The sequence below is a fragment of the Rhinolophus ferrumequinum genome, chromosome 19 (assembly GCF_004115265.2).
Source record: "Rhinolophus ferrumequinum isolate MPI-CBG mRhiFer1 chromosome 19, mRhiFer1_v1.p, whole genome shotgun sequence".
In the NCBI taxonomy this organism is placed as follows: Eukaryota; Metazoa; Chordata; class Mammalia; order Chiroptera; family Rhinolophidae; genus Rhinolophus; species Rhinolophus ferrumequinum.
In genome coordinates this window covers 40,580,279-40,587,115 of record NC_046302.1, presented here as the reverse complement: position 1 = coordinate 40,587,115, position 6,837 = coordinate 40,580,279, and the positions used below count along the sequence as shown (strand labels likewise).

Below are 6,837 nucleotides of genomic sequence, written 5' to 3'. Positions count from 1 at the left end.
AGTCAACAGGGTCTCCGCTTTGGCTGCCCATGAGAATTTCTTAGGGAGCTTCTTTAGGTTGCACCCCAAAACAAGCAAGTCAGACTCTTCTGGGGTAGGGGGAGGGGATACCCAGATATCGGCATTTTTAAAGTTCCCCAGGTCATTTTAATGTGCATTTGATGTTGAGAACAGTGTCATCTTCTTAATAGCAAATGTTGGAGAACATGCCCCAGGCTACCTTACGCCAGAGGGTCTCAAACCTGGCTACCAATCAGAATACACGGACAAGTTAAAAACTTTTTCTTTTTTGAGATGAAATTCACATAACATGAAATATATCATTTTGACCATTTTAAAGTGGACAATTCAATGGCTTTTAGAATAGTCACAATGTTGTGCCACTGTCACCACTATCTAATGCCAAAACATCACCATCCCCTGGACAAGGAAGCCCATACCTCTCAATTCCTCCCTCCCCCACGCCCTGGCAACCACTAATGTGCTTTCTGTCTCTATGGATTTGCCTATTCTGGACATGTCATGTAAAGGGAATCATACGTGGCCTTTTGCTTCTTTTACTTAGCACAGCGTTTTTGAGGTTCCTCCACACATGTATACAGTATTTTATTCCTTTTTATGGCTAAATAATATTCAACTGTATGGATACACCACATTTTACGTATCTGTTTAGCAGCTGATGGACATTTGGTTGTTTCCACTTTTGGCAATTATGAATAATGCTGCTGTGACATTCATGCACAGGTTTTTATGGGAACACATGTTTTCAGTTCTCTTGGGTACATACCTAGGTGTGACGTTGCTGGGGCATATGGTAACTTCATGTTTCACTTTTTGAGGAACCACCACACTGTTTTCCAAAGCAGCTGCATCATTTTACATGACAGTATGAGGGTTCTGATTTCTCCACATCTTCGCCAACACTACTTTTCTTTTTGTCCTTTTTTTAAAAAAAGAAATTATAGCCATCCTATTAAGTGCGAAGCAGTAGCTCCCTGGGACTTTGATTCACCAATGACTTACGGTTTTGCACATTTCTTCATGTACTTATCGGCCCTTTGTAGGTCTTCTTTAGAGAATTTTCTGTCCAACTCTTTTTACCTACTTTTTAGGTGGTTTATTTGTCTTTCTATTGTTAAGCTGTAAGAGCTTCAAAGGCTTTTAAAATCATCCATAAGTAAGTCCCAAAACAGTTCATTTAAATCAGAACCTGAAGTGTACCAGGGTATCAGTATTTTTTACATTCCTCTCAACGGCAGTCAGGGTTGAAAAGCACTGGTTTACACCATGTGGCCAAACAGGAACAGGGGGGCCTTGTAAGAGCACTCAGAGTTTATGATGTCATCTGACCACCTTCAGGGCAGACTGTGGCTGCTCATCATCCAATACAAGTGCCTTCTTTGTGCCAAGCAAGTGCTAAAGTGAAGAGAGGTGGAAACCAAGATGAACACTGAGGAGAACAGGATACAGTTGCTGCTTTGTGAGAGCTCTCAGTGTGATAGAGAAGCTGGCTTCTAAACAAATAATCAGAGCACAAATGTCTTAAGTGCTGTAATGGCAGGATGAAGAGTGTGTCAAGGGGACTCCAAGAAAGAGTACCTCAGCTCCTTCCTGGGTGCATTGCTGAATGTAGGTTGGTGGTCACCCAGGTCCTCTATTCAAATGTTAGCACCCCATGGAAGCTGGTTAGAACACCCCACACCTACCGAGTCAGAGTCAAGTTTAACAGGATCAACAGGTGGTTCGTACGTACACTAAAGTTGGAAATGCACTGATCTAGCTGATGTCAATCGAGCAGCATCCAGAAAGTCCACCCGCCTAAAACAAAGAATGCTACCGCAATGAGGTATGGGATAATTACATTGTTCCTGTAACTGACTTCCTCTCTTAAAATGCAACACATTAAGTAACTCTTAGTCATACATATCAGAGCATGAATCCATTCATCAGAGTGTTCAGCCTAAGCCATTCTCTTTCTGAAGATTTCTCTGCCAGAGAAGTTACTAAGGAATAGGAGTTGGGACTAGATTGGGGCACAAGCACAGTTGAACTGAAGTACAGCCTCAGTTTCCACATTTGAAATAAAGGAGGGGGAAACATCTCATAGCAGTGCAGTGAGGGTTAAATAAAATAGGACTAGAAAGGGCCTGGTTTCAGAACCCTCTGGTCTTGTCTTTACTGAGTGACAGCTGAAGAGCGTCCAGACCTCACCTCGGCTCCCTCCTCCATAGCCTCTCCAGTTCCTGTAGCTACTCCTCTCCTCACATAGTGTCCTCTCTCACTATGAGAGGTGGTTCTACTGGTAAAACACCTCTATGCCATTCTTCAGGAATGCACATGATTCTGGTATCCAACCACAAGCCAGTTGAACAAGTTTGAAAATTTTGGTGTCTGCCAAGCTCCCATTTACCTAAGCACCAGAAAGATTATTTCTTTGTTTTCCATTTTCTTATGAGAAAGTCTTGCAATAGGTGTTTCTTCAAAGAAAGCAGGTGGCCCCCACCTTGTAATAGAATATCCATATTTATGCATAGGACAAACAAACTCACTATAAGAGTCTTCTGAAAGTTCATTTGGTGGTTTTAAGGGACGAACACAGGCTTTAGTGTCTGTAGTCCCAAGCTTAGGTCCAAGTTCATCTACTTACCAAGGGCCCCTGTACCAACCACTGATCTCTTGGAACTTGAGTTTTCTCTTCTGTAAGAGGAGGTATTTTTATGGGCATAACAATACCTACCACATAGATGGTTGCAAATGCCAAATGAGGAAACATGGTGAAAGGACTTTGTAATACAATTAATTTATTAGTCACTATTATATAATTAAATTTACAAAAATATGTTTGTTGTATAAAGTAAACTGGCTTACATGAGCTAGCCTAAGGTTGTTTTTAAAGGCCCTAAGTGGTAGATGAGGATAAAGCGGATCAAATATATGGTGATGGAAGGGGAACTGACTCTGGGTAGTGAACACACAATGTGATTTATAGAGGATGTAATACAGAATCGTATACCTGAAATTTATGTAACTTTACTAACAATTGTCACCCCAATAAATTTTAAAAAATAAAAAAATAAAGGCTCTATTCTAACTTTTTAAAAAATGTGGAGTGAGTCTGTGAGGCACGTATTATTGGGACAGAGTAGGACAAGATTTATGTCAAGGTGGAAGACCGAATGTTGGCTGATGTCTGTGGCAAAGAGCAATTAGGAAATCCATTCATTAGGATTCTGGTTGCCCACCTGTCAGTTCTGACCACTCTGGGTTTCATTAGCATCAATAGGTGAATACAACTCTATTTGAGTATCAGAAACGTTTAATGTTAGTTTTTGGTAGTATGTCCTCCTACTTCCCATCTCACACTCCCACCCTTGTGAAACGGGAGTTGAGAAAGTCGTAAAGTGAGTCACCACCCCTTTCCGTGGTTGCTCCCCTGAGCACTCCCAGCTCTGTGATACCCTGTTCCCAGCTGGGCAAGTCTTTCTGTGCTGTTTCACTTGGCATGTACGGAAAGTCACCCTCTCCCCACAACCCCTCTCTCCCACATGCCCCTGCCACACTGAGAAGGCAGAAGCCTGCCAGGTGCTTTCTCCTCTTCCCACGTCAGGATGATTTTCAACGGCGATGGTGACATGTGAAAGGGAAAACACCTCGCTCATCTCCTCCCAGTCTCTGGGTTGTTTCAAAGAGTGCGGTGTGTGAAAGGGAAAGCACCTCCGAACAAGGAAAGTGCCATTAGCCATAAACTACCCGTCATAGCAGGCCAGTAATAATTGGCTTCCTGTTTTCCCTAGATCTCATCTGTGAGCCTCCAGGGCTGACCTGCGGTTCTCTGTCTACACTCCTTTAAGCCTGCGAATTAATTGCAAGCTGGCTGGGAAATAATCACCTGTCTTTGTTGGATTCCCTGGGAGACAGACTCTGTCTGAGATGGAGATTTGCGTGCAGAATTTCACTGGGGAGCACTCTCAGGATCAACACCAGTGGGGGAGTGAAGGCAGCTGGACTGGGCAGGGCAAGAGTTGAACGACGATGCAACCAAGGCCACGGTTGATCCCATCAGGAGCTCTGCAGCTTCTATGGCCCTTCAGAGTTGTCAGGTCTTGGGGCAAGGAGGTGGGACCTGATGAACTAGTTATTGAACATGTATTGACCCTGGGGAGGGGCTGTGACCTTGAGCCCCTTGATTGGCTGAAGACAATTCCTGGAGTCCTCAACTGCCAACACTCCCAGCAGCTGGAGAACGAGTGTTTCAGTCCTAAAGGAGGCATGTGGTGGCCCCCCACACATCCACTACACCATCTAAAGTGGTATCTTGACATTTTTTAATGTTCATGTTTCACATTTTTTGAAAATAAAAATGCCATTGTAAATAAATAATTGTGTATTTGCTTGAAATCATTCTATCCAAAAATATTTTTTATATATTCAGAAAGAGTAAACCATGGCTCCCTAAAGCAATCATTTTGTCAGTAGAAAGCCAACAGTAAAACAGTAAAACTAAATTCAGCGTAAAAAGTATTCTAATTCAAATTAAGAACTGGTGAAGATGGATTGAAAAACTCAAAATTAAGATATCAATTCTCCTCAAACAGATCCATAACGTCAATGTAATCCCTACCAACATCTCAGCAAACTTTTTGTAGAAATTGACAAGCTGATTCTAAAATTTACATGAAAATGCAAATGAATAGCTAAAACAACTGTAGAAAAAAATCAAGGATGGGAAACTATCAGTGCCCAGCTTCAAGACTTATTACAAAGCTACAGTAATCAAGAGAGTGTGATGTTGACATCAAAATAGACAAATAGATCGATGAAACAGAGAGTCCAGAAATAAAGCCACACATATACAGAAAACTTGTTTTTTTGCAAAGGTGCTAAGGCAATTCTATGGAAAAGAGATAGTCTTTTCAAGGATGGTGTCCAGGTCGGCAGTACCTACTGGGAGCTCCACTGCCTGGAACACAATATTGGCCTGAAGGCCAGATGCCAAGTGACGAGACCACTGGGGAAGGAGATGACTCCTTCAACACCTTCTTCAGTGACACAGGCACTGGCAAGCATGTGCCCAGGGCAGTGTTTGTAGACGTGAAACCTACGGCCATTGATGAAGTTTGCACTGACATCTACCACCAGCTGTTCCACCCCGAGCAGCTCCTCACAGGCAAGGAAGATGCTGCCAATAGCTATACCGGCGGGCACTATGCCATGGGCAAGGAGATCACTGACCTTGTCTTGGACTAAATTCGGAAACTGGCCGACTAGCCCACAGGTTTTCAGGGCTTCCTGGTTTTCTACAGCTTCGGTGGGGGACCTGTTTCTGGGTTCACCTCCCTGCTGATGGAACGTCTTTCTGTCAATTATGGCAAGAAGTCAAAGCTGGAGTTCTCCATTTATCCCGCTCCCCAAGTTTCCACAGTTGCAGTTGAGCCCTACAACTCCATCCTCACCACCCACACCACCCTGGAGCACTCTGTGCCTTCATGGGTGACAAGCAGCCCAATTATAAAATCTGCTGTAGAAACCTTGATATTGAGCACCAACCTGTACTTTCCTGAATGGGTTGATAGGTCAACTTGTGACCTCCATCACTGCTTTCCTCAGATTTGACAGAGCCCTAAATGTTGACCTGACCAAATTCCAGACCAACCTGGTGCCCTATTTCTGCATCCACTTCCTTCTGGCCACATATGCCATCTCTTCTGAGAAAGCGTATAATAAGCAGCTTTCTGTAGCCGAGATCACCAATGTGTGTTTTGAGCCAGCCAGCTAGATGGGGAAATGTGACCCTTGCCACGGTAAATACATGGCTCGCTGCTTGCTGCACTGTGGTGACATGGTTCCCAAAGATGTCAATGCTGCCACTGCCACCATCAAGACCAAGCGTATCATCCAGTTTGTGGACTGGTGCCCTACTGGCTTCAAAGTTGACATTAATTACCAGCCTCCCACTGTGGCCAAAGCACAGAGAGCTGTGTACACGCTAAGAAACATCACAGCTGGTGCTGAGGCCTGGGCGTGCCTGGACCACAAATTTGACCTGATTTATGCCGAGTGTGCCTTTGTTCACTGGTACATGGGTGATAGCGTGGATGAAGGAGAATTTTCTGAGGCCCGTGAGGACATGGCTGCTCTTGAGAAGATTATGAGGGTGTTGATGTGGATTCTGTTGAAGGAGAAAGTGAGGAAGAAGGAGAAGAATACTAAAGTTAATGTCACAAATGTGCTTCTTTTATGGGAAGCTTATTCTGTTTTAAGCATTGAAAAGTTGTGGTCTGATCAGTTCATTTGTATTTAGCAGTGTATACTCTCATATACAATTACTAGCCTATGCTTTAAAACACTACGCTTTGTTACAGACCCAACCTGTCATTTCTCTGATGGGTTTGGATAAACTAGTTCCTGTCTTATGAAAGAAAGAGAGAGAGAGAGAGAGAGAGAGAGAGAGAGAGAAAGCAGAAATAATTCAATATCTATGTGCCAAAAAATGAATGTTGATCAATGCCTCACACCATGTAAAAAAATTACTTAAGACGAATCATAGACTTAAAGTAAAACCTAAAACTATAAAACTTCCAGATAAGACATAAGAGAAAATTTTCTTATAAATATTACTAAAATATTATGTAAATACTACATCCATAAAAGAACAAGTAGATAAATTGTATTTCATTAAAATTGTAAACTTCAGCTCTCAAAAGACACCATTAGGAGAATGAAAAGTCAAACCATAAACTGGGAGAAAGTATTTTCAAATTTTATTTCTGATCATTTATACCCAGAATACATAAAGAACCACCAAAATTCAAAAAGAAAACAATCTCCCCTAAAGTG

The 6,837-nt window shown here is 42.6% G+C and overlaps 1 pseudogene; it reads left to right on the top strand.

The window, feature by feature from the left end:
* The first annotated feature begins 4,927 nt into the window (after window positions 1-4,927).
* Window positions 4,928-6,210, top strand: LOC117011841 (tubulin alpha-1A chain-like; annotated as a pseudogene).
* Window positions 6,211-6,837: the final 627 nt, after the last annotated feature.